We start from the raw sequence: 10,930 nt of genomic DNA on the forward strand, positions 1-10,930 counted from the left end.
GGTATTATCCCCCCCCCCCCCCCCCCCGGAAACGGTAATTTGGGGAAGAACGAAAATCAAACTAAAATAAGAATTTGGGTTACAAGGAAAAATTTTGCCAAATATCCTACAGAGACCTAGACGACTGCAGCTCATCATGTCCAGTCATAAATAACAGAGACACTTTAAAGACTCACTCTTATTTTTTAATCTATTTAACCTTTATTTATCCAGGCAGGACAGATTAAAAGCAACATTCTTATTTACAACTGTGGCCTGGAAAAAGGCAAGACCTTTTAGAGAGATTACAAAAACAAGAAATGAGTTGAATACAACCAGAAGTAAAAACACAATCTAAAAATATAAACAAAAAAATATACTCCTGCAGCCCCGTGACCCTGAAAGGGGTCATGTTCCAGCCACTCGTGGGCAAAAGCGAGGTACACCCTGGACAGGTTGCCAGTCTGTCCCAGGTGACAGCAGCGTCCTCAAGACACAGGTGACAGCGAGGAAGACTCATTAGTGTGGTGGAAACCCCATCAAATTACACCCCAACATCAAGGCAAGCCTGGAAGGAAGTATCTCTGCATACTTGCTAGTACTTCACCTTCAGAGAGACTATTCAATACAACAGAAAACACTGACACACATCAGCATTGGCAACATGTCTGAACCCTTTAAGCATGTTGGTTTTTTATAACCAAGAACTTTTTATTGTAAAACATTCACTGCTCACGGATGCATTGACAGAGGAACCAGGGAAACCATTGCAGGAGTTCATCAGAAATTCACCTCTGAGTTGTGGAGCAGAGCAAGTCACTTCTACTTCCCATCATGCATCTGTTTACAGTTTCTCCCTCTAGCTTACGGCCCCTCACACCCCTAACCTAACATTAGCGGTGCATCAAAAATGGCGAGCAATATCGTAGCTATCCGCCAAACAGTTTAGATCCAGATTCCAGCTCAGACGAGGAAAACAAAGACATTCATGGATCTATTTGTCTGCAGGTGGATGCATCACAATGGGGCGGAGCAGGGAGCTCGTAGCCAACAGATTTTCTATGTAACAAATATGATTTTGTTTAAACAGCATTTTTTGATCTTCTCCTGATTCACAATGATTGGAAATACTGAGCAATTTTAATCTTAAATCATCAGAAAATGGCCACAACAGCATGTCAAAAACACCATTTTCATCGCAGTGTGTCTTTAATCACTGTTCTTTTTGATTTTTGTCAGAACTACCAGAAAGGTAGATTGCTATTCTTTGGTTGGTTTCCCCGAAATTTAAGTTCCTTCCCGTCTTCTATTGAGATAACCTGCAGTCTAATTCTTGTTCACTTTTATTTACATAAAACAGAAATGATGTTTTAGTTGATTTTTGTCATGTCATGTCGTCATTGCAATATTGATCACTTCTACTACCACTAATAATAATACATTTTATTTATACGGTTTCTTTCTGGGCACTCAAGGTCACTTACAGGAACAAAACAATCATAGCACACAGTTACAAAGAATAAAACAGTAGTTAAAAAAAACTACTATCGCACATCGCAGGTTTTCTTCATTTCCAGAAGCCCTAATATGAGCTTGTAGTCCTATTTTTCTTTACCAGAAAAAAACATTTTGTTTTTTTACATGTGTGGCAGTAAAGATGCAGTAAACGCTTTTTTACAAGTATTCCATAAAACAGTCATTGAAAACCACAACCTGTAAGACATCGACTTCCTGAAATGAATTTATGGGCTGTCGTGTTCCTTCAGCCACTGTGAAAAACAAAACAAAAGCGAAAAGGATTTAGAGTTTTCAAAGAATCGTATGTCTTCCAATAGTAGCCGCGGCCACAACGGGGTGCCTCCTCCACCTGACCTCCTCCTCTCCATCAACCCCCTCGTGTCGTCCTTCACTCCATGACTCTGGTTTGGCTGAGCGCTCAGAAGCAGTCTGATGTCTGTGATGTCGCTCCAAAACCACAGACCAAAGCAGCTTGAAAGCCCTCCACTCACCTCCTCCACCAGGAGAAAGAATTTATGGGCAAAATTTGTTTATCTGGAATGAAATGATTTTGGTGATAAAAATCCTGATTTATTCCCTAAATCGGTTAATCTCTTGTTTTGCTTTGCCATGAAGGGTTCTGTTGGAATAATGTATATTAATGATCTCATATTTGCTTTTTTATGCATCACCTAGCTATGTAGCTAGGTGATATAATCATGTTTGCAGAAGTGTCTGTGTCCAACTCTGTTTCACCAGAAGGTGGAGGGGACATTGCAAACTTGTGTGTTAGATGTGTCTAGAATGAATCGAAGGACCCTCCATGTTAGTTTATCCATGAGAAAAGGCTTTGCAGTCCTGAAAATGATGTGGTAAGACTGTAACAGACAGACATGTCGTAATTAATGTTTTCTAATCGTGCTGCAGCTGTGCTTTCTTGTCCCCCCCTTAGAGTAAAGCGCATGTGTAACTTAGGGAAAACCCAAAACATCTTAATAAAGGAGGTGAGCAGCAGAATATGCGCCAGAGTGGAGAGAGATTGTTTACTGGGTAGATCTCTGTTTGCTCTCTTCATAAAAGGTACCTTGGTCTGTTTGTCTTTCTTTCCTTTTTGAATTGTTCTGATGTTGCAGGTTGTTTTAACCCAACAGGTTCATTTCTTATTGCCAACACATTTGGAAGAAATCCTTCCCCTCCCTCCCCCCAGGACAGAGGTGCCTTAAAAACGTTTTTTTTTTTTTTAACAGCAGTGGTAGCAGCGATCTGTCTGCATACATGCAGCAGTTTGTGCTGCAAGAGTTTCTGCGAATAATCTGTTCCCAGATTAACGCTTCCATTACAGCTAATCCTGAATTCCCGGACAGAGTGAGGACGGGTGGAGCAGATTCGGGATGTTTCTTTGTATCTCTGGGAGCCTCTGAAGGAATGTTTGCATGAAGGAAACATGAAACGAATTCAAGTCACACATTTTCTTCTAGAATTTAATCTGCCACATCAGACATTCACAATATTCATTAAAACTATCAGGATCTATTTTGCACCATAAGAACCGCAGTGACATGTTCTGGGTCTGAAGATCTGAGGTGCTGAACCGGTTTTCAGGTCTTCTCCAGCTTTGCTGTTCTGGTCCAGCAGCAGGATGATGAGCATCATCATGTTTTAAGGAGCTGCAGTGGTGGAGCCACAGAGTCTGGTTCTGGTTCAAATGTGAGGCAGCGTCACAGTTCAGCATGTGTCCCTGCAGAACTCTGGTTCTACTCTGCAGCTTTGACCTGTCTGTCTGCCTGCTTCCATTCTGAAAAGTTATTAATGAACATATGGTTTATGGCATCTTTAAGAACAACCCCCCCCCCCCCCCCCCCCCCCCCCAGCCTCTAATGCTGTGACATTTGTCCCATTGCAGTGGTTTTCTTCTCAGGCTGGTGGTAAAAGCATTGATGTCACGTGGAGGACATCAATGAACATGCCATTAATAAAGCTCCATACGTAACATGTTCTCAAACACCTGATGCTGAATATTACGGCGCCATCAGGGGAGTGCTGGAGGGGCGATGTCAAAAACCAAACACTGTCACAAGTCTCATTTTGAATGAGGGCCAAAAGTCCTGCAGATGAGCAGTGACTCTGGTTTTCCACGTTCCTATATTAAAAAAAAGGTTTAATCCCAGCAGAGAAAGGACCATCGACTTCCTCCTTCAGTTTGGTCTGAGACGCAAAGACAGCCCTGCTCGGAACCTCAGCAGAAGGTTTGTCATAACGTCATTCTGCCCGGAACCCCAGAGGAGTGCAGACTGCAGAGAGAATGTCTGCGTGACCTTCATTCATCCGTCTCAGCGCCGTGAAGCCATCAAAGCACATGGACGACACTCCTCACATCCCAAAAGTCCCAAGTTCAGCCGTCCATGAACTCCATCTGGACCAGGCCAGGCTGACCACAGTCGGGTTTGTTCATGACCGACATCAGGATACACAGTTTTTCTAGACTGACAAGACACTTTTGTTGAAGCTGCTCTTCTTTTCTAATACTGTGAACACAAAACACAATTTTTAAGCTACAGTCATAAAACCTCAGACAGGTTAAAAACTGAACTTTGTTGTGAAATCGTGCCCCGAGTCAGTCAACATTAAAAGCAACATTGAACTGTCAATCAACACTACGTAGAAAAAGAGCAAACACAATGCTCAGGACATGAAGCTGGAGAAATTAAAGTTTAAAAATTTGACTGTAGGCTAAATGCATGTTGCAGAAAACCTTTGCATTTATGACTTGTACAATAAGAAAAAAATCGTGTGCATTTACATGTAGCACCTGTGAAAACAAACAAGCGTTTGTCACTTGTGCAGAAGTAAAAATAATGTACAAAAAATATACAAATAAGGTATTACTCAGCCACAGCATCATGTCTCCGTACTGGGTCAGGCCACAGGACTTCCTCCACATCACAGGCCACATTTTACCTGGCCAGGCAATGGGGGTGGGGGTGGGGGGACCCTGACATGCTGTATCCAGACTTGGCGTGCCTCCACACCTATGTCACCACATTCAAGTTCCGTGGCATGCAGGAGATTAACCCTGGTGTAAGGTTGGCGTTCTTATACCTTCCACAGCCATGAGGAGAAGAATGCCTCAATAGGGTTAAGGAAAGGGGCGCATATAGGGTGGAGGGCAAAGATTGATCAAATCTTGGTTCATACGGAACCACACTCTAACCTGGAGGGCTCTGTGAAAACTCAAATTGTCCCAAACAGCAACATAGATGAGATGCTCATCTTGCTGTCCCAACAGAGCATCTTGCATGGGATTGAGGAAGATGAGGAGCTGGTGAATTTTGTAGGGCTCAGGTTGGCATGAAGGTGGACAACCCCATGACTGCTGATGGCAGCACATAATGGGACATTGCCACCACGCTGCCCAGGAACGCCAACAATGGCCCGATGGCCAATCACATTACGGCCTCTCCTTCTCCTTTAGGTGAGATCAAACCAGCTTCATCCATGGAGATGTATTCATGGGGTCTTTCCATTGCATCCAGTTGAAAACCCCTCTGTAGAAATAAATGTCGTTTTCTGAGAGATACGGAAAAAGGGATTTTGGCCTCCACAGTTAATCACTACTTAGATGTATTTGCTGTCAGCATTTACATACTGTACTACAATGTCATTAAAAGGTGTTTGACTGTTCTCTTCTCTAAATCTTCTGATTATGGTGGACACAGTGAATCCACTGATGTTTGGTTGTACCCTTTGTCCAGCCTCCCTCATGCTCATACCATGGACAAAAACATAGTCAATCACAGTAACTCTGATTTCATCAGATATTACTGTTCTTTGTCTTTGCTGACCACCTCGACCTCCTCTCACAAGAACTCTTCCTCTCAACTTATCCATTGTAGGGCCTCACAAACTAGTGCTTTCTGAACTGGTTTACTGTATATGTTCTCTCAGATCATTAGCCACACGTAGTAGCAGTTTTAAGTTGTTGTGTTCAAGTGGTGACAACTGTGATTTCTTTGTGTTTGACTTTTGTCCTTTGTGCACATTTAAGCAGCATGGGTGCATCACAATGAAAATGTGTTAGACAAGTTGTGTCTAAACAGGTGAGATATGTTTATGCCAAAGGAATCACTGATTCAATGAGTGGGTTTAGGCAACTGAGCATTTGGTTCAGACAATAGGGTTTAGTGTTTTAGCAATTGAGAAAAACTGTAAACTGGCCTCAGTGTAAACAAAGGATCCTGGTAAAACACCAAAAGCGGAATGTAAATCTAATATTGATCCATGCAAGAGGATAAAAGACAAAGAGAGAATCTGTCTTTTCTGGAGGAACTGCTCCAACAGAAAACGAAGTGGATCAGCAGAAATTCACAGCAGGAACCCGTCACATCTGATGGAGAGGAGAGGAGAGGAGAGGAGAGGAGAGGAGAGGAGAGGAGAGGAGAGGAGAGGAGAGGAGAGGAGAGGAGAGGAGAGGAGAGGAGAGGAGAGGAGAGGAGAGATCAGATCCACTCTGGAGTCTGAAGGGAAACAGAAATCCCTTTTGGCTGTGGACAAGAAACCAGATTCTCTCAAATTAACAAAGAAAGCTGCATGGCAAGTGTGTGTGCACGGATGTATGCATGTGTGTATGCGTGCAGGTTGCAGGTGCATGTGTACAGGTGGATGTGCACGTGTGTGACACCACAGTAGAAGACCTCCCCCTGACCCAGAGCCACAGGAATACCAGCTTCTCAGTGAAACTCAGCACATGACGACCGAGCAGGGGGGCTGTGAGAAAACCCCCGCCTCTCCCCACGGGCAATGCCAGAGTGTAGGAGACTCCAACATCCCAAGGAGCCCAAACTGTGGGTGGAGGCGGTCCTACCGTCTCTGACACAGACAAGGCTGACACAGAAATGAGGCAGTATTTACAGGCTACAGGTGGGCGAGGTCACAGTAACAGCACTCTGTGATTGGACCCTTTCCTTATGACAACATAGGAGAAAAAAAGATCATTGTGAAAATAGATAATAACTCTGACCCGATCTTTTTTCAAAACCCAAAAAAAACAGCAGATGACAGATCAAGTGCGTATTGTTGCCACAGTTTGCATGCGTGCCCTGGATTACCGACCTATTTGTTTCTAGTTTGTTCATCTGCGTCACAAATGTTTAACAGTTGAAGTCTTCATCTACAGATCCTCTAAGATGGTTCCAGCTTCATAGAAGATGATTTTTAAACAATCAATAAAATTCTGATCATTTCCAGAAGACGTGCTTTAGCTGCACGTCCTCACAAACATCCCAACACTTACATCCATGCTGTTCGCATCACATGTTCACACGCATGTAGAAAGGGGAGATGCACATTTTCAGCGGGTTTCATGTTAAAATGGAGCAACAGCAGAAGACCCAACTAAACCCTAAAAATGATCATGAAGCTAGATTCTAATCCTGCTCTGGACTACCAGGTTGCTGAAGCCTACCCTGACACTGAAGGGCAAAGGTGGGGTGTGCCTGTACGGGTTGTCAGTCCTTCGCAGGGCGAGTGCACAAGCATTCCTCATCAGCACATTTGAACTCTTCAAATGCTTTTTTTTTTCAAAGTTTCAAAACCAGAGGCAAGTTCTTCCAGTGTGGAAGATGATCTGCATGGGTGCATGCACACGCATGAAGACAGGAGTGAGTCTAGCTGCGGGTTTCTGGGTCACTGTCAGTGACAGTGTCAGAATCCAAAACCCAACCTCCTCAGCCTGGCCTACACGGGTCAGCGCTTCTCAAGAGGGACATGAAGCATCTCAACTCTGCGCACTTCACTGCGCCGCATAAATAAACCCGGCGGCTCCCTGCCAGCGTCAGCGACACGGGTGGGGTGGGGGGTTAGCAACACTCAGGGCAACAGCATGAATAAAAGTCACACCAGAGTGACAGTTCACCCTTCAAACAGATATGAAAAGACGGCGTTTAGAAGGAAATGTTGGACATGACGAGCTCGGCCTGAAATCTCCACAGCCACGCATGCAGCTGCACTATAACGATGCATTGGTCCCTGCCTGTAAGACAGCAGCAGGTAAGTGATCAAAGTGGAAGACTGTGACTGTTGCAGCAGACAAATCCATTCATTAAACCAAGGCTGAATGGGGAATACAACTGCCCCAGAAGGTCAGTAAATTAAACCACAGTAATTAATTAAACACAGCCTAAGGTCCACGAGTGGTCAAAGAATGGCTGTCATCATGACAAAAAGTAATGCTGCAGCTGACAATGTTGTAATGTCATAAACATGCAGCCATCCATCAAACGGAGGCTTTCAGCCCAGAAAACGCTGTCACAGCAGAATAACGTTCAGGTGAAACCCCGCCCACATTTCTGCATCAAACAGCTGATGCTGGCAGAAAATTAAACTCTGCAGCAGAACAGGGGACATGCACCTGCCGAACAACTAATGCAGTAAACATGCAGCAGCTGCATCACGACTGCAGAGACTGAGGCAGAAAACCTGCAGCCAGCACAGAGAGGAGCTGCAAACCAAAAGCTCCCTCCTGTACCGTTCCTCTGATGCAGGCTAAAAACCACATCACTGCGCCTGTTCCTCCTCAGGGCGGAAGCAGCAGATCAGCACTTTGGTCTTCACAGATGATGAGGAGGAACACGGGAGCTAAGAACTCCAAGGATCTCATCATCATCTCAGCTTAACATCCCATGGGCTCATTCAGAATAACAAAAACGGTCTTAGCAGTTTATTACGACACCATCATTTCCCTCCAGACAAACAGAGATTATGTAAAAAAAATATTCATAATAAAACCAGGAGGTTACAAAGTCTCAACATCTTCTTGCGAGTCACCTGTCCTAACAAAAATGCAGCATTTAATCCTATTTTCAAAAAATAAAAGCCTCCAAATACCATGGTAAAAACACCTGTAATCTTCTTCACCATTTCACTTCTGCCCATCAGCATGACCCCACAGGAACAGCATGACCTCATCGATGACCTCATCGTCCCCATCCTTACTAAAGTAGATATTTACCGTCTTCTCGTTACTTCATGACAGTGAGATAAAGGTGATGTCTGCAGGAGATCAATTCATTTGATCTTTGGAGCTTCAAGAAGGAGTTTCCTCCTGGGGAAGTCCTCAGTAGAATCTAGACTCCGACTTTCTGTCAAACAGCCGGTTTGAGTTATATCAGCGTTAATGACAGAGCTGTCTGTAGCTGCCTGATTTAGTGTCCATACGGTAATTATTTTCACTCATTTTCAGATTTGGATTCAGTTTTAATCGGAAGTTTCCAACAGATCAGGTCCTACAAAGCAGAGAACCTGCTGCATTGTTTCTAGAGTAACGCATGATGGAGACCATCACTGCTGGGTGAAGGGGGGGGGGGGGTCACCAGTCCATCACAGGAGGAATCCAAACAGTTTTCCATGTTCTAAAAAAGAAAAAAGAATGAACTTTTCAATCACTTTTCAGTCTTTTCCTGAAAGCTGCAGAGATGATGCATTTCAGCAGCAGCAGTGTACATTAACACGAATACAAACGTTTAGAATAGTAAGAGACTGATGATGTTATCACAATGAATGAATATAATGAACACATTAACACAGAAAATGCAACTTTGTGGCATTTAAATGTATGATCTCACTAATATCCAGTTATATGAAATGTATGTAGTTGAACATGTCTACATGAATGGAGGGGGGTCTTTTTCAACATCTTTCTACTTCCTTTAAAACATTTACGCAAAGATTTTATGGATTTGCTGATTTTATTTAATGTTCTCTACTAAAAGTTCAAATCCATCTTTTGAGATTCGAAATCTTTGTGTTTGAACCAACGACCATCAGGATCTTCCTTATCTCCATGACTTTCTATAGGTTAGAACTGTATAGAGACCTGGACTGAGCAACTGTGACATCACCCATAGAAAATGCCGTACGCCCAGCACCAGACGACAGTGATTGGTCCAAGTCGGACTAAGTCAACTTTCTATGGCAACTACTCTGGCCAATCAGAATTAAGCTTGTTCAAAGTTTGCCCCCCTTCCACTGAAAACGGCTTGAGAGAATCTGTCAAACGGTTGAGGTGGGGGCCATTGGGCACCAGATGATTTTACTGAGGCATCTGGTCAGTTTATAACTTGAATAAGTTGAACGGAAAAAACATTTTAAAAATGAGGATTAAGATATTTAAAAAAAAAAAAAAAAAGGTATCCAATCCAGAATGGTTCTTCTGACCAATAGAAGCAGCTGTTTCTCTACAGAAGTCCATGGGGGGCAGGGTCACTCAGTCCAGTTCTCTTATTCAGTCTATGTTAAGGACATGTAGTTCAACAGAGTGCTCACAGGCAGAGAGACTTGTGGGTAATTCCTCTCAGGTTTAGTTAGGCTTGTATACATGTACAGACGTTAAATCCAGTTAACATCACTGTTCCTGCTGCATCTCCACACCCACAGGGTCACATCTGCCCCCTTCATGTGCAGCTTCTTGCAGCAGCTCCTGTGAAACAGACGTGGGCGTGCATGTGTGCAGATCAGATCAGAGGATTCAGATAATAGCCTCCCACATCATATGCAGATTGGAGTGCCGGAGAGGAGAGTGCGTGTTTGTGTGTGTGTGGGGGGGGGGGGGGGGGTTTGTTAGAGAGGGGCTCAGACATGCAGAATCAGGACAAGAACCATGAATGTGTTCTACAAACACCCCAGCAACTCGCAGCCCCCCCCCCCCCCACACTCAACAGGGGGGCAGGGTAATAGTGAGATGCTGATGTTTCTTCTCGTCTGAGCTCGTTATCGCTGATGTCAACAGAACTAATTGGGGGGGGGGGCAATAGAGTTCAAATGGATTGGTATAACCTTCACTGCATCGCCACAGCGAGGAGGGGGGGGCGGTCCTGCTCTGTTCATAGCAGCTGCTGCTCCTCTGCATTGACGTGACCTTGGTTTACAGAAGATCTGCAGTTATTCATTGCTGCAATGACGGTCCACTTCACTCTTTGGTCGCGCCGCTTCTCTGAACTCTGAAGGTGACGGACGCTCTTCAAACCTCTGGGGACGGCTGATCATTTGACTGGAATCCCTTCCAGACTGAAGGTGGTGGTTGGGTGGGTGGGGGGGGTCAGACAGTGGTTAACATTGAAGTCAGTTTCTCCACTGCTGACTGGTCACCCAAGTCACACCGTGTGACGTTTATAATTTGTTGAAACATGAAACTGAACAAACATTCTAAATGACCTCTGAACCTTCAGAGTCCCCCCCCCCTCCCAATGGAGATGAAAAAGTCTGGTTTAGTCTGCCATCCCGCCCGCAACTCAGGTTAATTTCTAATAAACGCCTGCTGCTCTGCAGAAACTGTCCTAGAAAACTTGATTTTTGCTCAAAACGTCATAAAGACCACTGCATGGGAACACTGAAAGCAGATCAAGTGATCAGAGTGAGGCTTCGTCTTTTTGCAGCATCAAGTTGTCCATTTTCCCAAAGA

This window comes from Oryzias latipes, chromosome 4, assembly GCF_053564925.1.
Source record: "Oryzias latipes strain Hd-rR chromosome 4, Olatipes_Hd-rR_3.1".
Taxonomy (NCBI): Eukaryota; Metazoa; Chordata; class Actinopteri; order Beloniformes; family Adrianichthyidae; genus Oryzias; species Oryzias latipes.